The following is a 25,571-nucleotide window of genomic DNA, read 5'->3' on the forward strand; positions in this document are numbered from 1 at the left end:
GGAAGTTTATAGCACTAAGTGCCCACATGAAGAAACTGGAGAATAGTTATACTAGAGAATTAACAGCACAGCTGAAAGCTCTAGAACACGAAGAAGCAAACTCCCCTAGGAGGAGTAGATGCCAGGAAATCATCAAATTGAGGACTGAAATCAATAAAGTAGAAACTAGGAAAACAATACAAAGAATCAATGCAACGAAGAGTTGGTTCTTTGAGAAAATCAACAAGATAGACAAACCTTTGTCCAAACTTACCAAACAGCAGGAACATGCAAATTAACAAAATCTGAAATGAAAAGGGGGACATAACAACAGACTCTGAGGAAATTCAGAGAATCATCAGGTCATACTTTGAAAACCTGTACTCCACAAAATTGGAAAATTTAAAGGAAATGGACGCCTTCCTGGATAGCTATCACTTGCCAAAATTAAATTAAGAACAGATAAGCAATTTAAATAGACCTATAACCCCTATGGAAATAGAAGCAATCATCAAAAGTCTTCCAACCAAAAAAGCCCAGGTCCAGATGGCCTCAGTGCAGAATTCTACCGGAAATTCAAAGAACAGCTTATACCAATTTTCCTGAAAGTATTCCATGCAATAGAAGCAGAAGGGCCTTTGCCAAACTCTTTCTATGAGGCTTCAATAACCTTGATCCCCAAGCCACACAAAGGCACAACTAAGAAAGACAACTTCAGACCAATATCCCTCATGAACATTGATGCAAAAATACTCAATAAAATACTGGCAAATCGGATCCAAGAATACATCAAAACAATCATTCACCACGATCAAGTAGGTTTCATCCCAGGGATGCAGGGATGGTTCAACATACAAAAATCCATCAATGTAATCCACCATATAAACAAGCTGAAAAACAAAAATCACATGATCATCTCACTAGATGCTGAAAAAGCCTTTGACAAAATCCAACATCCCTTCATGATAAAGGTCTTGGAGAGATCTGGGATAACAGGAACATACCTAAACATCATAAAAGCTATATACAGCAAACCAACAGCCAACATCAAACTAAATGGACAGAAACTCAACGCAATTCCTCTAAAATCAGGAACAAGACAAGGCTGTCCACTCTCTTCATACCTTTTCAACATTGTACTTGAAGATCTAGCCAGAGCCATATGACAACTAAAGGAGATCAAGGGGATACAAATTGGAAAGGAAGAGGTCAAACTTTCACTGTTTGCAGATGATATGATAGTTTACATAAATGACCCAAAGAACTCTACCAGGGAACTCTTACAGCTGATTAACACCTTCAGCAAAGTGACAGGCTACAAGATCAACTCAAGAAAATCAGTAGCCCTACTATATACAGATGATAAAAGGGCTGAGAAAGAAATCAGAGAAACATCACCCTTTACAATTGCCACAAACAACATAAAATACCTTGGGGTAATGCTAACCAAACAAGTAAAAGATCTGTATCACAAGAACTTTGAATCTTTATAGAAAGACATTGAAGAAGCCCTCAGAAAATGGAAAGATCTCCCATGCTCTTGGATAGGTAGGATCAATGTAGTAAAAATGGCAATCCTGCCAAAAGCAATCTACAGATTCAATGCAATCCCCATTAAAATCCCAGCACAATTCTTCACAGACCTTGAAAGAATAATAACCAATTTTGTATGGAAAAACAAAAGACCCAGGATAGCCAAAACAACCCTGTTCAACAAGGCAACGTCTGGAGGCATCACCATCCCTGACTTCAAGCTCTATTATAGAGCTATAGTCCTCAAAACAGCTTGGTATTGGCACAAAAACAGACAGGTAGACCAATGGAATGGAATTGAAAACCCTGATATTAACCCACACATGTATGAACATCTGATCTTTGACAAGGAAGCTAAAAATATACAATGGAAAAAAGAAAGCATCTTCAACAAATGGTGCTGGCATAACTGGAGGCTGGCATGTAGAAGAATGCAGATCGATCCATGTTTATTGCCATGCACAAAACTTAAGTCCAAATAGATCAAAGACCTCAACATAAGTCCAGCCACACTGAACCTCTTAGAAGAGAAAGTGGGTGGTATCCTTGAACAAATTGGTATAGGACACAGCTTCCTGAACATAACACCAGTAGCACAGACAGTGAGATCAACAATTAATAAATGGGACCTACTAAAACTGAGAAGCTTCTGTAAAGCAAAGGACACAGTCAGCAAGACAAAAAGGCAGCCCACAGAATGGGAAAAAATATTCACTAACCCCACATCTGACAGAGGGCTGATCTCCAAAATTTACAAAGAACTCAAGAAGCAAGTCTCCAAAACACCAAAGGATCCAATTAAAAAGTGGGCTGCAGAACTAAATAGAGAATTTTCAATAGAGGAGTCTAAAATGGCTGAGAGGCACTTGAGAAAGTGCTCAACATCCTTAGCTATCCGGGAAATGCAAATCAAAACAACTCTGAGATACCATCTCACTCCTGTCAGAATGGCTAAAATAAAAAACACCAATGACAATTTAAGCTGGAGAGTATATGGAGAAAGGGGAACACTACTCCATTGCTGGTGGGAGTGCCAACTTGTTCAGCCACTTTGGAAATCAGTATGGAGATTCCTCAGAAAAATGGGAATCAATCTACCACAATACCCAGCAACTCCACTCTTAGGCATATATCCAAAAGATGCACATTCATACAACAAGGATATCTGTTCCACTATGTTCATAGCAGCATTATTTGTAATAGCCAGAACTTGTAAGCAACCTAGATGCCCCTCAACAGAAGAATGGATAGAGAAAATGTGGTACATTTACACAATGGAGCACTATTCAGCAGAAAAAAAATCACTGGAATCCTGAGATTTGCAGACAAATGGATTGCACTAGAAGAAACCATCCTGAGCCAGAGAGTCTAGGAAACAGAACCTTCATTCAGTGGCTGATGGAAGAAGAGGCAAACTCACATGACTAAGCACTGAGCTGAACTCAAGAAAGCCAGTGACAGAGAGGGAGGACTGATGACCAAAAGGATTAAGACTGGGCTGGTTTAACTCCCAGAAACAGCTGACCTGACAAGGATTAGCTCTTGAATCCCAGGCTGTTGCCTGGGAGTCCAGCATGGTACCGATCAAGACCCCCCCGAATGTGGGTGTCAGTGAGGAGGCCTAGGTAATCTATTGAGCCTTGGGTAGTAGATCAGTATTTATCCTGGGTATACAAATGGACTTTGGACTCCCATCCAACAATGTGAGATGCTCTCTCACCCTGAACTCTTGGGGGAGGGTCTAGACCCTGACCTGGATGAAATGACAGACTATGGACACCCCCATGGAGGGCCTCACCCTCCCTGGGGAAATGAAGGACTATTGGGAGGTTGGTGTGAGGGCACGGGAGAGGGGAGGGAAACGGAGAGGGACTTGGAATTGACATGTGAAGCAACCTTGTTTCTAATCTAAATTTAAAAATAAATTTAAAAAAAGAACTCACTTTACTTTTTCAGTGATAGAATTGTTTTCCATCCATGTAGAGAACCACATACATAAAGTTAGATAATCAAACACAAATCATTTTTGTTGACATTTCTTTAGAAAGTACATGAAAACAGACTTAAGCAGATAGAATCATGAAGAAGGGTAAATTATAATGTGCAAACTTATATTTAAAATGAAATATAAAGAATTAATTTGGCTCCGAAAAATATGACCAATGATCAGAACAAAATGTCATCTGTAAAGAAAAAAATATTAAACGTCACTCAAATTTTCTATGCTTATGAGAGAACTTGAGGCCTCAGTGAACATTCAAGATTCTGAGTACACACATACACACACTACAATGGAACTTCATTAAAATTTATATTAAGTAATTACTTCAAACACATGTCTCACAGTATTTTTATTTATACCTTATTGAGATTCTGAACTTAGTCATGATTTGTCATTTTCTTCTAATTTGGTAACCAGACTCCATTATCTTAGATCTAATTTTGTAATAACATTTGAGGTTCCCTCTAGGAGCTCAGCAGGAATGAGCTCAACATTTTCTCCTTGATATTTTGGCTTTGAGAAAATCAGTTTTCTAAATATATATATATACATGTATATATATTTCATTAAGTCCAAATAATTATAAGAAAAAAGGAAACATACTTACTACTAATCCATGTTAAAATATGTTCTGTAGCCTGGTTAAATTTTTGAAATCAATAAAAATTGACCTGGGCAACCTATTGGGCCCTGGGCAGTGGATCAGTGTTTATTCCTGGTATACAAATGGACTTCATGTGTCCATAACACAAAGAGGGATGCTCTCTCAGCCTGGACTCTTAGGGGAGTGCCTGGACCCTGCCCTGAGTGAAATGACAGACTCTAGATATCCCCTATGTGGAAGGAAGTGGGGATAGGGTGGGAGGCTGGGGAAAATGGTGGGGGGGTGCAGCAGGAGGGGAGGGAGAGGGAACTGGGATTGACATGTGAAGCTAGCTATTTAAAATTAAAGTAATAAGAAAAATTGGCAGCCTAATAAAAATTACGTGAATAAATTCAATTTGAATGTTTTAATTTTCATTTTAATCATATGTGTTCTTGTAAGTCTGTGTTGAAGTATATACACATGAATATAACTGTCTGATGAGGCCAAAAGAGGATGTTAGCTCTGCCTGGTCTGGCAGTTACAGATGTTTGTGTACTAAGAATCAAACTTGAGTTGCAAAAGCAATATTCGCTCTTAATTAGTGAGCCATCTCTCTAACATTTTAAATCATATTTATAATAATAATGAAATGTAATATGTAAACATGATAATATAATATATGTAAAAAAAGAGAGAGAATTACTACCAAGCCTCGTGATCCAAGTTCAATCCATGGATCCTCAAAAAAGTTGAAGGAGAGAACTGATTCCTGTAAGTTGTCTGACTTTCACATGCTCTGATATAGTTAGAGTGTAAGGTCTCCAATAGGATATGTCCTGTGTGTGTGTGTGTGTGTGTGTGTGTGTGTGTGTGTGTGTGTGTGTGTGTGTAGGAGAGCATGGAGTTTCTAAAGCATAAAGGTTTCCAGTCTTTTGGAATATTGTGTTCATTGTGTTAAAATAAATTCAGCATTTCTCCATACCCATTCAGGAACAATAGCCTACATACCTTCAAAAATCAAAATTCTTTCTATCATTGCCCTCATATCACTTTGGACCAGCTTACTTGGAAAATTTTGTCTGTTTAAAGATTTATTTTATTTACCTGTGTATGCATTTGCCCATGTTGCAGGTGCCTATGGAGGCCAGAAGAGGGAGCCAATCCCCTGGAGCTGGAATCACAGGGAGTAAGGAGCAGCTTGCTATGGATGCTAGGAACTGAATTCAGTTCCTCTGCAAGAGCAGCGTGTGCCCTTAGCCGCTGAGCCATGTCTCCAGCTGCTACTTGGAAAGTTTTAATAAATTCATCACAGCCAAGAACGCACTAGCAATAGATGTGTTTGCTGCTGAGAGAGTCTTCAGTCTGCAACGGGAGCCAATGCTCTTCTGTACGGATCCCAGAGACATCACTCCTGCATTTAATTAAAAGGGGAACTTTGTGAGTGGCTCAGCAAGCAACAGGGCTTCCTGTCATCGAGCCTGCCAACCTGGGTTTGACCCCCAAGGGAGAGAACCAACTTAGAGAACCAGCTTCCTTCTGACTCACCACTCCTTGGCACCCCTCCCACTAACACAAAGTAAATACAACAAATGAGATGAAGAGCAAACTTTGCCGCCGCTGCCACAGACGCCACGGATTTCAAGCCTGGAGGAAGATGGCGTGTAGGTTTCCTGCTATTTTAGGATTTCTCTGGGGGTGGATTTCTGTGGTGGGACGTGGAGGAGTTGTCTTTGCTGAGGGTTGGCAGGATGGAGGAGGCTCCCTGTGAACTGCTGACACTTCTCACCCAACTCGGAGATTGGTTATGAGCGAAGCAGAGAGATGGGGTGGCGTGGGAGAAGCGGAAGGTTCCTCACTGGGAAGCCTTGAGGTGGTGTGGTGATGAGCTCGGGCGAGAACAGACTTATCAACCTTCTGACTTTGTGTTGGCACACTTCTCAATGGCATACTGGTAGGACCTAAGTTAACTGCCTTGGGGATGCAGTGTCCCTACTGGCTAGGAAGACTGTTGCTGAGCCACCATCTGCTTAGTGGTAAGAGCTAAGGAGGAAGCAAGCTGGACCTGGCAAAAACAAGGTCAACTCAGGACCGTCTTCACCAGCACTGGAGTTCAGAATCTTCCGAATGACTTGGGAGCAAGAATGGGGAGTGAGACCAGAAGGTGAGACGATGCAGAGAGAAACAGTGAAAAAGTGGAAGGGAGCCCAGAGAAGTCCCTAATGTGACAAACAGCTTGATTTGCTTCAGGAAGCTTCTTTATTTTCTGTATTAGGTGTGTGTGTGTGTGTGTGTGTGTGTGTGTGTGTGTGTGTGTGCACTTGTGAGACTGAGAGCATGTGCATAGTAATACAGATGGAGGTCAGGGATCATTTCTTAAGAGCCACCCACCTTGTTTGCTTTTTTAAAAAAAAGATTTGTTCATTTGTGTGCATACATACTGTTTGCACGAGATTGTGTGTACCATGCACATGAAGGATCCCGGAGTCCAGAAGAGAACATCAGCTTATCCTAGGACTGCAGTTAGAGGCATTTGTGAGCCACCATGTGGGTGTTGGGAACTGAACTGGGGTCCTCTGCAACTGCTGAGCTATCTCTCTAACCTTGCTTTTGGAGATAAGGTCTGTCATTGGGACCCGGGGCTTAACAATTAAGCTAGGTTAAGTGGTCATCGAATCCCAGCATCCACCACTAGCTCCCAGTGCTGGGATTACAAGCTTGCACCATTGCACCTGACTTTTTCTATGGGTGTTGGGGATTGAACTGAGGTTCTCACACTTGTGTGGCAAGCACTTTCTAGACTTGAGCTATGGTCCCAGTGCCCTGTTCCAGGGAGCTGATGTAAGTGGGCAGGTGTTGGCTTTGGCAGATCACAAAGGAACCGGAACTTGACGGCTGGCGAGGCTTGTCTGTTCTCTGGAGTTTGGGTCCGACTATCTCTGCCAGTTGTCTCCAGTCTGTGGGGCAGCGTGCCAGAGCAGACCCTGTGAGCACCTGACCTGGAAAGAGCTGCGAAGGCGATGGTATACCCTTCAATTGTAGCTGTCAGTATGTTCCTAGAGATTCTGGGAGCGCCTGCCAATGTGACAACAAACACAGATCCCCAACACTTTGAGCTTGTCAGTAGAGCAGGGGAATGTGAGAAAAACCAGCCCATAAGCCCCACAGATAGAAATAGGCAAGCGCAGAGAACAGGCGGGTTGTGGGCTGCAGGGGTGGCCCTGACACTGCAGTGGGCCAGGGCCAGCTGTTTTCAGGGTGGCTTCTTTCTGTCTTCCCTCTTTTTGTATCTTCAGAGCTCTGTCCTGAGACCAGCCTGATTTGACTTCGCCCTGGTGTGACTGCCGCATTCCTGACCTCCACAGTCTAAAAAGTCAGGTCTTGCACCCAGCTCTCGGTCACCCACCGACCTCCTACAAAGGTGATTTTTGTTTGAATATGTGTTATTCCCACCCAGATGTGAAGCTCCCCCGAGACGGGAGACAGCCCTCCACCACCGCTCTTTCCGCTCCCTACAGGGAGGGGGCACACTGTAACAAGATTTCTGATTAAGTAGGTTGAGCTGTGTGATACATCCACTCAGTGACAGAGTGCTAAGGAAATGTCGGCATGCAAGACCCGACTGGCTCAAACTCTCCACCTTTGTTCAGCCCGGAGCTCAGAGAGGGGTTGGGAAGTCTGCTCTCTGGCATCTATGCCTCCTTATGATCAGCACCTAGGCAGAAGGGTCCAGCAATCATCTTAGAGAGAAAAACTGGTTCTCCGAGTTCCTAGTCTGCCCAGAAGGCCTCTCTGAGGGACACAGTGTGGGTCCAGAGGCAACCAGGACTGCCCTGCTGGGCTGCCTCTGCCATCCAGGCTCTCACTTTTCACTTATGCTGGTGGCAGGAGCCTGTCTCTCCTTTGTACTTGTTCCCAGTCACAATAAGCAATGTGGCTATTTCAGTGTTCTCATGTTGAGGGTGAGGGTGGACCCTCACAGCTGCTGACATGCCCCCCAGCTGCTGACACACACCCCTTGCATCTGCTGATATGTCCCCCTCCCCCACTCACCACACTCCCTCAGATAACCCACCCTTCCCCTTGCTGGTCCCTCATTCTACAACCTCTTATTTCATCTGAACAATGCTTCTACATTTAGGTTTCAGTTGGGTATGGTGTAATGTGTCCATAAATTCCAGAGGCCGAGGCAGGAGGATTACTGTTTTATGTTAGGCTGGGCTATACTGAGTGCAAGGGTAGGTTGTGAAACTCTCTCAACAAGCAAGCAAACAAACGTAAAACAGAAATCAGCAAAATCTGAAACAACAGTACACCAGCACATTCATTGTCTTTCATGGAGAGGCTTCCTGAAGGAGCCCAGACTGATCCTGAGGGGCAAGGACTCCGTGGAATCAGAGTGGTCCATTTTCTTTCACAGTGCTGAAGATGAAGTTATGCTAATACACTTTGTGTAAATTAGGTCTGAATAACTCTGTGTGCCACAGGGAGAATCTCAGTTTGACTGAGACAAGCAGATATTCTAGCAAGCTGTGTGCTCGCCATCACTTTGGGACTATTTGATGTTATTGAGTGTGAGAGAGAGAATTCTTTTACTAGGTTGCAGGACTGATAAAATCCCAGCTCTATGCAGTTAGTATTTTTGCAAATTATTTAAATAGTAGTTTCCATTTGGGGCTGGAGATGTGGTGGAGAGCGTGCACTGCAGGGGACTCGTGTTGGATGGTTCACACTCCCACCTCCAGGGGATCAAATGCTCTCTACTGAACTGGGGGGGCATCTACACTCACAATATACCCCCACATATACATGCAATTGAAAATAAAACAAATCATTTTTTAGAAGTTTTTATTTCATGAGTTTCCTATGAAAGTCTCAAGATGAGTCCCATTAAAAAGTTGTTCTTGGTGTCTTCAAAACTCAACAAATTATACACTGACTTCTCTCCACCACCATGAACATCCACTCCTCTAGAAACACCACAAAAATCCATCATTGCTGGGTGCAGCCTTCCCCGCCAGCCACTTGGGCCCTGTTGCACTGTCTGAATCCCCAAATAACACACAGGACACTGTATTAATTATGAAGCTGTTGGCCATTTGCTTGGTTTCTTACTGGCTATCTCTGACTTTAGTATTTACCCCATAATTGCTAATCTAAGTATTTCTCTTGCCGGAGAAAGGGTCTAGACTTCTTACCCCTATGGCGGCTACATCATGACTCCCTGTGTTTCTCTTTTCCAGAATCCTCCTCGACTCCTAGTCCCACCTATCCTGCTTCCCTATTGGCCAACAGTGCTTTATTGACCTTTACACAGGACTTCCTGTCACCTATTGCTCAGCAGCCTCAATGTCAGCATTGTGTTGCTGGATTTACTGCCCACAAATATCACCCTCTTTCTAGCACCTTTGCTCTGGTCATCTTCAAAACCACCTGGATTCCTACCTTGTTGACCCTCTCTGCTTATCCAGTGTGTCACCTCCCTGTCCTGCCTCAACTTGTCAAGCACAGTGAATTTGCTTGTCTACATTGTAATCACTTCCTTTTAATACATGCTCATATCTTACGATTCTCTCAAACCTTAACTTCTCAAGCATACCTTCAGCCCAGTTTCCCATCAGTTGTAATAGTAAAGGAAACCAGGGAACTGTTCCAACAGGTTCACACCCTGCTGTGGCTACTCCTTGGAGTTTTGTGGGTGATGGATGGCTTTCAAAGGAACTAAAATAACCCAAGAGAAGTAATCTCTGGTTTGCAGCATTTTAACTCTCTATAATTTCCAAATCCAATCATTTGGCCTTGTAGAATCTTTAACTGGAGTGCAGTACACTCCCTCCCTCCCTTCTTGCCTCCTTCCCTCCCTCCTTGGCACTTCAATTCATACTGTCCAGTGCTACTTCTACCTGATCTTATAACAAGTCTTTAACTGTCTCTTTCCAATTGAGCCATTCTCTCCTTGAGGAAGGAAGACTCGAGAAGTTAATGAAACTTACAAGCCTCAATAAACTTAGAAAGTCACTTGCCTCACACCCCCTCCCTGAGGCTATAAAAGCAGGAAACACTTGGTCTCAGGTAGAGATGCATGCCAGGAGTGCATGGAGCCACAGGGATGTGGCTGTCATGAATGGTCACGCTGGATGGATGAGCTTTCCCGTGATGTCTTTGAGTCATCAGTGATCCAGTAAGTTGCCCCTAATCTAAGCTTCTGTTAGTTGCCTGAATAAACCCATTAGTTCACCAAGCTGGACTTGAGCAGAGCTGTTTCTTTGGTGTGTTGTCAGTGCCCTGTGTGGTGTGAATAGACATCTGGCCACACCTCCCCAGGAAATGTCCTGTAGTAATGCCACACTCAACCATGTCCAAAGCCAGACTCCTTTCCCCCAGCTTACTGTTGCTATCAACATTACATCCTGTTGATGTTGACATCTCATCACTGTTCTTATCTGAGTTGTTGCTATGGAAATTGATTCCAACATGACCTTCCACCTTTGGTCCTACTCTACATTCTTGAAAGGCTGACATTTTATAAAATGCAAATAGTATCCCTCATCCCCCCACACACAAAAAAAAACTAAAACAGCAAAACCTATGTAGGATCTTCTCCATTCCAATAAGTAAAAGACTTGAGAATCCATCACAAGTCCACCCAACCATGTATGAATCATTCTCAATTATGATGGTTTGAAAACCAAAATTTCCTCACAGATTGTATGTTGAAGGCTTATTCCCCAGATGGTGGCTCTATTTTGGGAGGTTCTGAACATTTTAGGAGGTATGGAGCAGATAAAGAAAGTGGGTCGTGGGTACGTGTTTGAAGGTACAGGTCTTCTCTCTGCATTCCCTGGTCACCATGAAGTGATCCCATAGGTATGTGACCTGTTATGTATAATCATGCACATTACTTGAAATATTCTATATTTACAGTCGTTAGTTACAGACCCACCCCATGGGGACACGTGTTCATGAGGCCAGGCACTAGAGTCTTACTTTGTTGATGGTGTACTTCTACCCAAGTTTCATACAAAACAAAGTGTATCACTTTACTCAAGAGCTCTTGGATTCCCTGGGTTTGGGTTGGGGTTGTGTAAGAGTGGGGAAATGAGCTGGTAGTAAGCACGTGTGCCTTTGTTCTCTCTGTCCTTGTCTGCGGATGTGATGTAACTCAGTCCCTGCTGTTGTGTTGTCCATGTGGTGATCTACTGTGACCTGGAATTGTGACCTAAAACAACCCCTTTCTCCCCTAAGCTGCCTTCTGCCAGGATATTTTATCATAGCAACAGAAATGAAACTAGCATGCAAACACTTTCTCCTTTTCCTTCGGTCCCACATGGAATGATGCTGCCCACAGGCAGGATGGGTCCTCTCACCTCAGTTAACCTGATGGAGATAACACCTCACAGACATGTCCAGAGGGTTGGTTTTGGTTTTTTTCCCATGATGATAACAAATTCAGTCAAGCTGATGTCAAGGTGAGTCATTACAGATATTGGCAGAAGGGAAATGCAAAGAAATGGGGGTAGTCCCCAAAGCAAGTACCTCCTGCAAACTGACTACAACCCCCCCCCAAAGCTTGTCTACCTGTCTCCAAGGCAATTGTGGGATAATTGTAGCACTATTAAAGAGAAACCACTGGAGCCTATACACTGCTCCCTGTGGCTCTCTTATGCTTGTCCTTCTATTTGGCACCTGTTAGATCCATGACAATTGTGAGCCTTTGTTGGAGGGGAGGGAAGGTTTTCTGTCCTTGAAGTAAAACCGTATCTCAAAAATCAGGGGGTGGTATCTGACAGTTGAAGCTGTCCACTGACTTCTGCTCACATTCACACAAAGACACAGACATGCAGACACAGACAGACAGACATGCACACACACACACACACACACACACACACAAACACACATGCACAAAATCTTTTTTTAAAAAGAAAAATGCCTTAGAAATCCATGTAAGTGTTCTCTTGCAACATATTAGCTTAGAAGTTATCAGCAGATTGGAATTTTAAATGCCAGCCCTGGCGTTTGGTTTAGAAACCATCAAGTCCACCTCCACCTCCTTAATGTCATAGTTGGGAGACTGTTATACAGACAAGTGAGAGCGAGAAGGAGGGAGAAGGCGAGGAGAGAGGGAGGCGCTGCGGAGAAGGCACACGCCAGGCGCTGCGGAGAAGGCACACGCCAGAGCTTATTTAACGTTCTAGAGCTTGCTGTGCATGCAGAGCCCCGCACGTAGCACATTGAGGTCTGTCTGCAAGCATGCATGCCTGCTTGCAACCACTCACTCTGGCACAGGCTGTGCTGTACAGCAGCCCCGTCAGCCCTCCCCCCAGGGTGACTTCTTTCTCATGTGTACTACTAATGCACACACTTAAAACCTCAGCAGTCTCCGCAGCATCCCTCAGAACTGCTCTGTAGGCTGGCCTTCTGTGCGCAGCCGAGGTGAGCTCGCAGGCGTTCGCTAGGCTGTCTTCCCATGCAGGTTGGTATTCGTCTGCATTTGGGTGGTAACTGGCTCTCTGCATCTGCAGCTGCTACCAACTGAGCTGTTCTGAAACCATTCCTTGTTTGTTTATTTATTTAAGGGAGGCCCACTGGTCATGCACTCAGGCAACAGACAGGAAAGCATTTTGGATCTCCTGGCAACTGTAGAGGTCTACGGCTAGAGTGTCGTGCCACCGATGAATCCATTGAAGTCCACTGTGGTCCTGGCCGGAAGCCCACTAGGAAAACAGGTACAGGGATGATGGGGGAACATGCTGGGCCTCCAGGGTGTGCATAAGCCAGGCAACCAGGACAGCCAGTGCAATCTGTAACAGAGCAATGTAGGAGACTAGCCACGTCCAGGCTGGAGTGAGACTCGAGGCATTTAAAGTTGATTGGAGCCACACACATTTGATTCTGGTTTTCCCTCTGCCTTTCATCAAAGCACTGAAATGCTGGCACTTTGCCCTAGATTTATGGGCCTCACCCAGATCACCACTATGGACTTAAGTCCTGAACTCACTTTTATCATGGGTACGGGTCTCATGCCATCACCACCTGCTCACTCCAGCAGGCACAGAGTTAAGTCTTTGACAACATTCTAGAGATTCCCTTGTGACTTCGGGATGCATTGAGAACACAACTGTGTGTTGGATAGATGGATGGAGTGACAAAACTGGCATCAAGTGTCTCCAGTGACATAGGTCCTTTTTGCTAGAATTTAAGATATTTTACAGTGTGCCCACTCCTGGATTCATGTTTTTACCATTTGTAGCTTTAGCTACCTGTGGTCAACAGAGATCTAAAAATAGTAAATGGGATATTCAAGGAACAAGCCACAAAGTTAAATTGCCATTCCAAGTAACTTGAAATCTTGAGCCGTCCCTCTCTGTTTTGCTCAGGACATGAACAAACTCTGTTCAGCATATCACCATCATATATGCTATCTTCTCGTTAGTCAGTAGGCAGCTGTGACCATTACCAAGTAGACTGTTGTGATGCTACAGAGTTTGATCTAAGGGTCACTATTTTACTCAGTATTGCTGTTGTTCTATTTAGTGTCTACTATGCTTGCTTTACACTTTAAATTTCATTTTGGATGTGTGTGCTGAGGGGTGCTACTATATCCAATTTCAGGCCTATAAACCAATAAAGAAAGCCATTTTCTTTATTGTAATTGCATATAAATAAAGAATTACTTCAAGCACAAACCAACTTTCATCTGGGGGAATTGGAAGGGAGTCACAGGAAACAAATTCAGACCTTGCAACTTAAGAGTTTCCCTCAAGACAGACACATGGCCTGGGAGCCACCACACATGGTTAGCATTTGAACTGGAACTTAAGCTGTGCAGGGGCGCCTCAGGTTGTCACAGCAATGAGCAAGAACTGTGCCATAATATAGGAGAGCATTTGTGTAAGGCAAAGCAATGTTTATGGAGATGAAGCCAGGTGACCTTGAGAACTGACGCTCAAAATGTAGGCAAGCGTCAGAGGTCAAAGTTCAGCATGATGCAGTGAGCCCAGAGTTCCGTCCACACTGGAATACGATGAAAGGCTGTGCTCTGGGGTTTCTTATCTGCTGTCTTCTCCTCACACTGCACAGATCCAGACGTCACTGCTGGAATCTACGGGAGAGCGTCTTAAAGAGATAGATTTGGAATCAGATTGTGATAACTCTGGTCTCCAGATACTCTACAAGGAAGCCTTCCATATGAGGAAAACTGCCTTGAAAGACCTTTGAAGTGACTTCAAATGTCCGTGGCAACATGAAAACATGCTGTGTGTGGCTCTCAGGCCACAAATCTCAGTGGAACATGATTGTGATCAGAATACCTAGAATTTGCCTCTAATGGAGGTACATTCCCCCACATTCCACTGACATACTGGGTGTGTATGGACACACAACTGTATGAGGCTGGTATTAGTGAGTAAACACAATAACAGTTATCAAAAAGCATCAGGGCTACTTTATTTGTGTGTGTATGTTTATGCGTGTGGGTGCACATGTATGTCGGGGTGTGTTTGTGTATGTAGAGACCAGAGTCAGAGGATAACCTCAGGTGTTGTTGCTCAGGTTCTGTTCCCCTTATTTTGTTTGAGATCGTGTCTTCAGCGGCCTGAGGCTTGCACTTTAGTCTGGGCTGTCTGGCCAGTGAGCCCTAGGGATCCACTTGTCTCCTCCCCCCCAGTGCTGGGCTTACAATTGTCAACGATGCGATGCGACTCTTTTGGCCTTTTCTCTTATTAACACATGGGTCCTAGGGATCAACCTCAAGCCCTTTACCAAGGGAGCCATCTTCCCAGCACCACCCCCACTTTGGATTATTCTGCTAGAATTACTCCTATACCTCATGTCCAAATGAGGTAAACATCACAGACAGCCCTCAGATCACTGATGTGCAGGCTGGCAGGGACGGTAGCAGGTAGGGAGAACGATGCTGCTTTCCCATGTGGGTCCAAGGGCATCCCCAGCTCACCCTCCAGAAAGAACAGGCTTGGTCTGGGAACGCAGAGCAACTGCAGGACCCCCTGGAGGACTTGGATCATCTGGCAAATTAGAATGAGAATTCCTCTGTCCTGCATCCCTTCTACCCCACATTTTGTTTTGTAGAATCAGAGAGAGAGAGAGAGAGAGAGAGAGAGAACATAATTTGTTCATTGCCATGAGATCTTTCTTCAAATATTGTTTCTGAAAGAGCAATTAAAAGTGAATTAAAAATGAATTGTGGGCAGTTTTTGAAATGAGTGCCTCGTTTCTAAAGCTGTTGAGATAAAGTTCAATTGAGCCTGCAAGAGTTCTCTCCAAAGCAATTTCAGAAAACAAAGTGCTGTGCAAATTGTAATCACCAGGGAACTCTCGTCCACTCGGCACAGCTTTGCTGCCCAGGGCCTGCACAAGCGCATCGGCAGCTGGTCTCGCCGTTCCCACAGTAACACAGGAGAACAAAAGCCAGGGTGAGGTGCTAACTGGAGCGGGAAGAAATCAGACTGCAATCATTGTCAGGCTCACAAGGCAAGTTGGCCACCGTACGGCAAATCCTGGTCTAAGAGCTCCATCCTACTTCAAACAGCCCGACTCTATCCGGCTCTCTGTCCCAGGAAGCTGCACTGGTTTCCCATGGTTCTTAGGGAACATTGTGACCTTTGCAGACATCTGCACACATGTGGCAATGACACACACGTGCACACATGTGGCAATAACACACGTGCACACACGTGGCACATACACACCAAATAAATAAATTCTTAAAAATATTTCTTTATAGGAGTTTACCAATGGTCACCTCCCCCTCATTCATGAATCTGTATGTGTGAGCATGTGTGTACGCGCGCGCGCGCGTGTGTGTGTGTGTGTGTGTGTGTGTGTGTGTGGTCTGCCGATCTCTCTTCTGAACACTCCCATGCTTCCTCAGCCTGCACCTCCACAGACCCTTGTGCAAGTCAGGGAAAGGCAGGTTTTATGCTTGAGTGTGTACAGAGGGAGGCAGCCCTGCGGGCTCACGCTCTCTCCAGCAGAGGATTTTTCTAACTCCTTTCAGGTTCTGATGGCCATGTCTCCCTCTAGTCCTGTCAGGGCTATGTTGTTGGACCGTGAAGACGCACTGCTGTGACTGGTGCGATCAAAGGCTGACTGGCCCATAAGTAGGTGGGGTGCGGGGTGACTTTCAGGCACAGAAACAGGATGTAGGAGGAGGCAAACGAGGTGCAGGGAGACACCCGTGAGACATGGCATCGAACATGCAGAGTAAAAGAAAGGTAAAATGTCATGGGTGAAATGTAGATTAATATAAATGGGTTCATTTAAGTTATAAGAGATAGTGGGAGAAGCCTAAGCTAAGGCTAAGTTTTCATAATTAATAAGCAATCTCCGTGTCATTATTTGCGAGCTGGTGGCCCAAAGAAAGCTGTGAATACAAGGCTAAGGAGTGACAGTCACATGCTGACATAATTACTTTTATGGATTTAGTTAGCGGGCATTTCTAAGTGTGCCTGTGAGGTAAGGATGTTGCTAGTAGAGTCAGCATTTTGCCCGAGAGACTGAAGAAGGCAGATGAAATCACACCACTAATCCATGCTGGCTTCAACAGGACAGAAGCTCAAAGGAAGATGGAATGTGCTCTAGGCCTGAGTGTTCCAGCATCATGTGGGCCTTCTGCTCTCCAGAGCAACCCCTGGTCCTCAGATCTGGAATCAGAACCACTAGCCCTGAGAATCTTGACCCTTCAAGACAGGTCACCTGTTTTCCCAGTATCCTGCCTGAAGATGGTAGACCACAGGGCTTCTCAGTTCCCACGGCCACACGAAGAATATCATTGGGTAAGTCCAGATGTAAAGTATCTATCCACCTTCCTATGTCTATCATCTTTCTACCTATTGATCTCTATCATCTATATACCTATACATCATCTACCTATCTATCATCTGTTATCTATCCATCTATCATGTATGTATTGTCTACCTATCAATCTTCTACCTACATCTATGTATCCATCCATCCATTGCTAGTACCTACCTACTAGTCATCTATCTATCTATCTATCTATCTATCTATCTTTCTTTCTATCTATCCATCCATCATGTATGTATTGTCTTTCTACCTACCTACATATATCTATCTGCTTATCCTTTATCTGACAGTCATCTACCATCGATGCATCTCTTTACCTATTATCTGTTTTTCTACTATCCATATGACTTATGTGCTTCCCTCTCTCTGGCCATCTACAGTCTGTGTATCTATCTGTGCATATCCCTGCTATTTATTCTTCTTCCCTAAAGAAACTCACAAAAGCTTCCCCACTCTGTGACAGTACTGCTGTCTCCCCATGTTAGCAGACTATTTTTATAAAGAAACCCTTATAAACTATTTATTTGATGCTCTATTTTTCCTCACAGATATAAACAGTAAAGATGGAGTGTAAGTCTAGGAGATGTGGATAAAATGATCTGACAAGCTTGCCCAGTGGGTAAGAGCATGTGCCACTAAACCAGAAAGTCTGAATTCTGTCCCTAGAACCTATATAGTGGAGACAAGTAACTGATTTCCATAAGCTGTCCTCTAACCTGTATATATACACTATGGTACTTGTGTGCCTACACATGTGTAGATACAAAGAAAGAGTTATACAAAATAAAGCAAGCAGCATACATTGCCCCTAAAGGAGAAATGAGTTGTGAGAGATAAAAGGAATGAAAAGAAGGAAGAATGGAGTGAGTATGTGGTAAAGAGAAGGAGTCAAAAGCTCAGCCCTGTCCTGAGCTCGGGACGCCCCTTTTTTCTTGAGATGAGCTCAGCCCCTCCCATGCTGTCATGACTGAAGCCCAAGCATGGATCTGATGAGGAAGCATGGGGACCTCAGCCAGGCTTATCAGCTAACAGACACGCAAGGAGCAGCTGTTCACACAGACACACAAGGAGCGGCTGCTCACACAGACACACAAGGAGCGGCTGCTCACACAGACACACAAGGAGCGGCTGCTCACACAGACACGCAAGGAGCGGCTGCTCACACAGACACGCAAGGAGCGGCTGCTCACACAGACACGCAAGGAGCGGCTGCTCACACAGACACGCAAGGAGCGGCTGCTCACACAGACACGCAAGGAGCGGCTGCTCACACAGACACACAAGGAGCGGCTGCTCACACAGACACACAAGGAGCTCACACAGCTCCCATCATCATGCACTTAATGCTCACTTTCTTTTGTCCTTCCTTTTTTCTCCCTCCCCCCTCCCTCCTGCATCCTTCCATCTTCCTCTCCCCCTCCAACTTTCTCTCCCCTTCTCTCCCTCTATTCCCTTCTTCCCTCCCTTCTTCCTTCCTTTCATTAGTATAACATAGAAATTCACCCTTATTCCAGAACATCAGCAACTTCAGTGAATGTAAGCAAACAACAGCAGCAACAACCAGTGTAGGATTTGGATGGGCTAGAAGTCTTTTTCTTCCTCCTCCTTTGCAAAACAGTGCTGGACACTGGATACATTTATTTTCAGTATTTTTACACAAGTAAGGAAATAGATTCTTTAGAAATTGGACTATAGAATATGTACGTTTATATGAAACCATATTTACATATGCACCCCGTGTTTTGAAACTGTCTCCTTATCATGTACAGAAAGCTCATGTGGAGGCTACACAAGATGCCGCTGGAAAGGCGACCTCATTGTTGCTAGTAACGGGCTGTTGTGCCGGTTTTTCAGGCTTTGTCTTTTCCTCAGTGCCCCTTGGATATTTCTGTTTATGAATCTTATGTGATGGCTTTGTCAGTAGCATGTAATTTGCTTATTTGATGTGATAACTGAATGACTTTCATCATCCCACAGACTAGCGGTGGTCATCATATTGATGTCAGAGCATTTTTGTCTCCTTTGAGAGGAATCCCCTAGTCTGAGTAAGTAGGGTCACCTCTTATTGTGGAATATTTGTTTACACTGTGTGAAGTTGTGTCACTGTGATTGGTTTAATAAAGTGCTGAATGGCCAATAGCTAGGCAGGGGAGAACAGGCAGGATTTCTGGAGAGGGGACTCTGGGAAGAAAAGAGGTGGAATTGCCAGTCAGATGCAGAGGAAACAAGGTGAGCAGAACGAAGATGAGGTAACACCATGTGGGGCAATGCAGATTAATGTAAATGAGCTAAGTATTAGAGCTAGTTCAGAACAAGCCTAAGCTAAGGCTGAGTTTTCATAATTAATAATAAGTCTCTGATGGGGGAAGTCCTTCTGTGTATATGTTTGATTGGTATAAATAAAACACTGTTGGCCAATAGGGAAGCAAGATAGGTGGGACTAGGAGTCTAAGAGGATTCTGGGAAATGTAGTCAAGGGTGAGTCGTCGCCATGTGATTATGGGAAGAGGATGCATGAGGCTGCGTCCTTGGAAAGGTAAGTCCTTATAAAAATATATATTAGTAATTCTGGGTTAATATTTAAGTCATAGCTAGCCAATTAGAAACCATAGCAAACGGCCAACAGTTTCATAATTAATATTGTGTCTTGTGTGTTATTTGGGGGCTAAAACTGCAGCAGGACCCAGGCGTCGGGCAGGAAGACTACACGTTACAAGTCTCTGCATCAATATTGGGGAACTGGCGGTACAAAGACTCGTTACAACCTCTGTCTTCATTGATGTTGAGCATTGTTCATTAGCTTCATGTCCTTATGGATTCACTGATTGTGGCTTTTCCCATCTACACAATTGTACAATGTGTGGCTGTTGTTTTTGATCTGTGTTCTTTTACTTGTCATGCCATTCCAAGATGATGAGGCATGCATTAACTCTACTTCTTATCACTAAATAATAACCAATTGTGTTAATGCGGTATTGCTTTTAGTTCATCCCTGATGAACTCTGGATGTGTTATGCCATATGATTGTTAGTAACAACACTGTCCTCTCTACACTCATGTGCAATGGGATAGGATTCACAACAGTCAAATAACAGAATTCCCTAGGAGTCCATAAAGAGATGAAGCAATAAAGCAAATGTGGATTATTTGCACAATGGAGTTTACAACACAATTTGGCTGTGAAGAAGAATAAAATTATGTCATTTTCAAGAAAATGGATAGAACTGGAGATCATCGTGTTAGCAAAATGAGCCCAGTGGAGAAAGGCGAGTACCATGTGCTTTCTCCCACACATGGAACATTGTTGCTGCCAACTTTCATGCACAAATTCTTGTCAGAACATACTTCTTCAGACCTCTTGAATGTAACCCTAAAAGTAGAACTTTAACTTTATGAGGCGATGTGTTTTCAAGTAGCTACCCCAATTTTTGTTTCTGCTGCCATGGTAAAAAAAAATCAGTTTCTCCATGTGTGCCTTAGTAGTGTGGTGTTATAGAATTATGGTTTTAATTTGCGTTTGCCTGATGACTGACAATTTGGGGCAGGCATTTTTTCATAGCATTATTAGACAATAATTTATTTTCTTTGAAGAAGTATCCATTGAAATGGTTGACTGTTTTAATTTGAGTCATGTGTCTTGATGCTACTAATTCATAAGAGTTCAATGTATTTTGAAAGCAACTATCCAGTGTTGAGCTCATGTCATATCCCCGCTAACCAGTGCAATGCGATTAGGAATCAGCAACAAAATGAAGACTGGGAAGCATATTAAGATCTTAAACAAGCAGCAAGTAAAAAAGGAAGCCTTGGGGCCAATTGGGAAACTCCTCTAAGTAAATGAGAACACAATGTCCCCAAAGTGATGATTACACTGAAAGCCCTGCCTAGATGAAGTGTGCATAGGTAATCCCTCACATTAGAAATAGAAAAAATATCTCCAATTGAGGTGTTATTTGGCAAGTGTTCTTAACCACTGAGCAATCTCTTCAACTCTGAGGTAAAAGGTCTAGATAAAACAGTGGCAAACTGTAATGTACTTTGTTTAACACATTGGAAGATCTTCCACCGTGACCAAGCTGGGCTGACTGCTGAGTGACATGGGCAGAGCTACCAAAATAAGCAAGCAAACAAAATAATCACCAGGTGGAAGTGGTGGTTTATCATACCAATGATTTCAGAATTCAGGAGGCTGAGTCAAAAGGATAAGAGGCCAGGCTAACCTGAGCTACAACGGCAGACCCTGTCTCAAAACAAAAAGAAGCAAGAAGAAGTCACATTTAAACGAGTGTATATTTTAGGACTGGGGCGGGGAGTTCAGCTCTCCAGAATCCATCCACATAAGAAAAAAGTACCGAGTGTATTCTTGTAATTCCAGCACTGGGGAGACAGAGACACGAGGATCCCGGGTTTCATAGCCACTCAGTCTAGTCTAATGGGTGAGCACCAGGGCTCCTGAGAGACCCTGTTGCAAACAAAAAAACAAACAAAACAAAAATCCCCCTCCCCCCCAAAAAACAAAACCTAGTGCAATGCAATGAAATAAGGAAAACAACAAGTGTTGACCTCAGGCCTCTGTATGTGTAGGTGTGTGTGTGTGCGCGCACACACACACACACACACACACACACACACACACACACAAACCCCTCAGTGTCAACTTGAAGGACTAGCCCAGCTTTCTGTTCTTTTTTCTTTCATTTGAGTACACATTCAGAATAGAAACACAAAACCCAAGTAAATGCCACCTTCAGAATTACATAAGACATGTTTACTTACCTTCTACATTAAGAAGTGAAAAGCACGAGAATATTATCTTCCATACTACCTCATTTGCCTTTTAGAACATTAGATATAAAAGCTTCACTTGGCAAGAACTTGGGGCCATCTCATTAAACTTCTCTGTCAATCAAGGAATGTTTTCCATCCATTTCTGATAATCATGCATTGTCTATTACATTGCTTCACGGGAAACTAATTGCTTTTTGGAACCAGTTTAAGAGATTTAATTTCAATATTGCTATTCATCATTTGCCTATCTGGTGCTGGGCGCTCATTCTGATTCTAATTGTGCTTTTGTAATGGCATCCAGAAAGTTTAATCCCACTGAGCTGTGACAGTGTTTCCAGAGTTTCAGGCTGACTGCTCTCTGTCACCAGCTGCTGCTTCCCTTCTGGGTCCATGTTCATGCCACCACACACCTTTTTCTTGCTGAATGAACCCTCATTGTGTAGCATCTGGTTTAACAAGATTGTGCTAACTTTGCCTTCCTTTTTAACAACAGAGGTCTCTGTCATTTGGTGCCTCTAGCATACAAGTGGGTTAGAACTGAGCATTAGTTGTTATTTTCCAAATATTTGCTTTATTTACTTGTTGGTTTATTTATTTTGGCCTTTTTGAGACAGGGTTTCTCTGTGTGGCCTTGGATGGCCTGGGATTCACTCTGTAGATCAGGCTGGTCTTAAACTCACAGAGATCTGCCTGTCTTGGCTATTTGTTTTGTTTTTTAAGTGTATGTGTGTGTGTGTGTGTGTGTGTGTGTGTGTGTGTGTGTGTGTGTGTGTGCTTGCGTGCATGTGTTCATGGGAGTCAGACAATGGTATCTTCTGGAGTTAGAGTTACAGGGAATTGTGAGCTACCCAACATGGAAGTGCTTGAAAGTGAACTCAGGTCCTCTTGCAAGAGCAGAAGGTACTCTTAACCACTGAACCATGTAAGTTCAACCACAGAGCTGGAGAGAGGGCTCAGCTCTAGTGATTAATTATGCAAGCTTGAGGTCTGGAGTTTGGATTCCCAGAACCCAGATAAATCATGGGTGAATATATCAACCCATCTGTAATTCTAGTTCATAGGAGAAGGAGAGGTGAGCTTGATAGTGAGACTAGTTGTATTGATTACTTCCAGATTCCATTGAGAAGTCATGCCTCAATATGTAAGTGAGGAAACTCTTGATATCAACCTCAGGCTTCCACAACCACAAGCATATGCATACACAGTCACATACAGTGTGCATCTCCTGCACATGAGAACATACAGGCACACATGCATGTATATGCATCATGCATACAGATTTGCCAATTAAAAAAAGAAAAGAAAACATTTCCAGGAGATTATTTAGCACTGGTTTGTTTGACAGTGTTCTCCTGGTCAGTGATTCAATGCTTGAGATGCTGAGGAAGGGCAGAGCCCACTGACTCTCGTTTCTCACCTGCCAGTGGGGAAGCCCAGGCAGCCTTGAGCCAGGCTGGCTAAGCACAGCAGGGCCGCTGAAGTCAATGTAGCCAGCTTTCCATGCTTGAGCCAATACAATGCAAACACAGCAAACATCTTAGCTTACACAATACCACGTCCCTGTGCTATGATTTTGACAGTTCACTGATGCACCAGTCATGACTTAGAAGCTAGATTTGCTTGAGACATGCATTTGTTGGTGATGCTCAGTGAGTTGCTAATACAGCTCCACTGAGGAATCCACCACCCAGAGAAATGGCTCAAGAATCCCTTCAGCACCGATGACAATATACCACTTTATACCCAACCCACCCATCATAGAGAGACCGAAAAATGTGCAATAAATCACTGACATCATTAAACTAAGCCATTAAAAAGTCTATGGACATAAGCCGAACCCCAAAAAATTGAAGATTAATTTTTGCAATAGCATCATTAATTCTTTTTGTTACAAAATTCCTTAAATGCTTTTGTACTTTTATATCTGCTGTGTGATTGAATTATGGGGACACAATATTAAAGCGACAGCAAGGATTAGACATGCTTTGGTAACTTTGACCCAAAGTCCTTCATATTAAAAATTGTCTTAAGATTATTTGAGTTACACACACTATATGAGCACATCCTGCCACATCCCACAGTCTCCTTCCATGCTCTGTTTCTTAATTTCCAAGGTAACTACTGTCCCCAAATATATATTATCGTTATGATGTTTTACAAAGTTTAATTTTAATATGAAGAGTTCTATAAGCCCTAAAGCAAATTTTGGCAGTTGTCCTATTTAACAAGATAGTAATGGTCATATCAACAAGAACGGTAACTAATATATCTGGTGATGAATGCTGGTTGTTTCTAATATATCTAATATTCTAATATGTATTAGATATATTTAAATATATGCATATATAGGCATTGATATGATTTGATACACATCTAATGCTTGCTTGCAAAAGTTGAATACATAATTTTTATTAAGATTACATCCAGGAATTGAATTCCTTAGTTACTACTGGATATACAAGCACTAAATTTATCAGTATGCTGGATTTAGATTTGAAGGTTCAGCCAGGGACCGCAACCTCTGTACTTACTGTCCACCCCGAGGTGAGAACCACTGCTCCAGCGTGTCACCCCCTTGTGGCATTCCGCATCACCACAGGGGCAAAAAAAAACCAACAAGGTCCCTGTAACCAGGAGCCAAAGTGAACTTTTCTTTCTTTTAAGTTGATTTCATTAGGTATTTTCTCACAGTGATGGAAAGCTGACCAACACACAGTAAAATTCCAATTTTTCTCCCAAAGTTGATTATACCAACCTACATTTCTTTTAAAAATGTATTCATTTTATGTGCCTTTTACATGGCATATCTTGATCCCATTCATTTTCCTGTCCCTTCGCATGTACCCTCCACTCCTGCATCCTCCCCTCCACTCAAATAAAACAAAACTTCGGAGAAAAAAGGAAAAAAATAAAATAAAAAAGGAAAAAATAAAATAAAAAAGGAAAAATTTAAAATCTTGTCATGGAAGCTGCAGTGTGACATAACAAGTCATGCTGTAAACTGCTTTATCCAAATATCTTTACTTGCAAGTGTCCATTGCAGGGTCTCTGGTTGTTACTACACTATGGATGCTGAGCCCTCACTAGGACTCTTCTTGAATATCCTGTTATTGCCCTGTCCAACCTATATTTCTAAACACCGTGTTTAAGTGTTTCTTGACCTCCAAATGTCCATCTTGTAAAATAAGGTGTCAGCCCAGAATGGCAGGTGTGCTGACAGAGTTTATAAAGAGATCAGTTATAAATCCTGATGTGTGCCCTTCCTCCCTTCCCTTGCACTGAGAAAACAGGAGGCTCAGTCTTAACACTTTGTCTAGATACCCTCTTCTGCCTGTGGCTTATGCTTGTCTATGGTCTCAACAAAACCCTGTGTGGGTTCATCTCTCTATGTTGCATCCTGTTTATTGTAACTCTTCTCAGAAACGTGACCTCGCAGGCGAGCTTGGCTGTGAGTAATTTTCTACTGTAAATTTCAAGATAGGGTGGGTGGGAACACATCATATTGCTTGAGTCAGTCTTGGGGACAGCTAAACTAGAAGGCTTTAACAGGGGTCTGTGATTTCTGTCATTTGTAGTGAGGCCTAAGCTGGCTCAAGGCACCTTTGGAAACGAGCCACCTGGATTTATTTCTCATACCAGCAAGGCCTTCATCACTGGACTAACCTAGTCTTCTTTCTCTATCATTCTTAGCCACTGGGCACCGTGCACTTACATTTCGTTACACAATGTGTGGTCTGTATCCTCAGAGTGTTGTTTACAGTAACTATCTCTCTGTTGACGAGTGAAGGAGATGTCTGACGTTCTCTGTCAGGCTTTGTCTCAGGATTGTACCTATCTGCTGGAGGGAACAGATGAGTC

The 25,571-nt window shown here is 43.3% G+C and overlaps 1 long non-coding RNA gene across 3 annotated transcripts; it reads left to right on the forward strand.

Moving 5' to 3' along the window:
* Positions 1–5,313: 5,313 nt before the first annotated feature.
* On the forward strand, positions 5,314–19,893 carry LOC106020813. Of its 3 annotated transcripts, XR_005880955.1 has the most exons (8): positions 5,316–5,761; positions 6,056–6,261; positions 7,394–7,518; positions 12,677–12,826; positions 14,181–16,894; positions 17,474–17,544; positions 18,903–18,970; positions 19,603–19,893. It is a non-coding gene; the product is annotated as an uncharacterized LOC106020813 (long non-coding RNA). The 3 variants fall into 3 exon arrangements; XR_005880956.1 differs by lacking the exon at positions 6,056–6,261 and having other exon boundaries at positions 5,314–5,761; XR_005880954.1 differs by lacking the exon at positions 5,316–5,761 and having other exon boundaries at positions 5,768–6,261.
* The last annotated feature ends 5,678 nt before the right edge of the window (positions 19,894–25,571 follow it).

Source organism: Mesocricetus auratus, unplaced genomic scaffold (assembly GCF_017639785.1).
Source record: "Mesocricetus auratus isolate SY011 unplaced genomic scaffold, BCM_Maur_2.0 Super-Scaffold_100013, whole genome shotgun sequence".
Classification (NCBI taxonomy): Eukaryota; Metazoa; Chordata; class Mammalia; order Rodentia; family Cricetidae; genus Mesocricetus; species Mesocricetus auratus.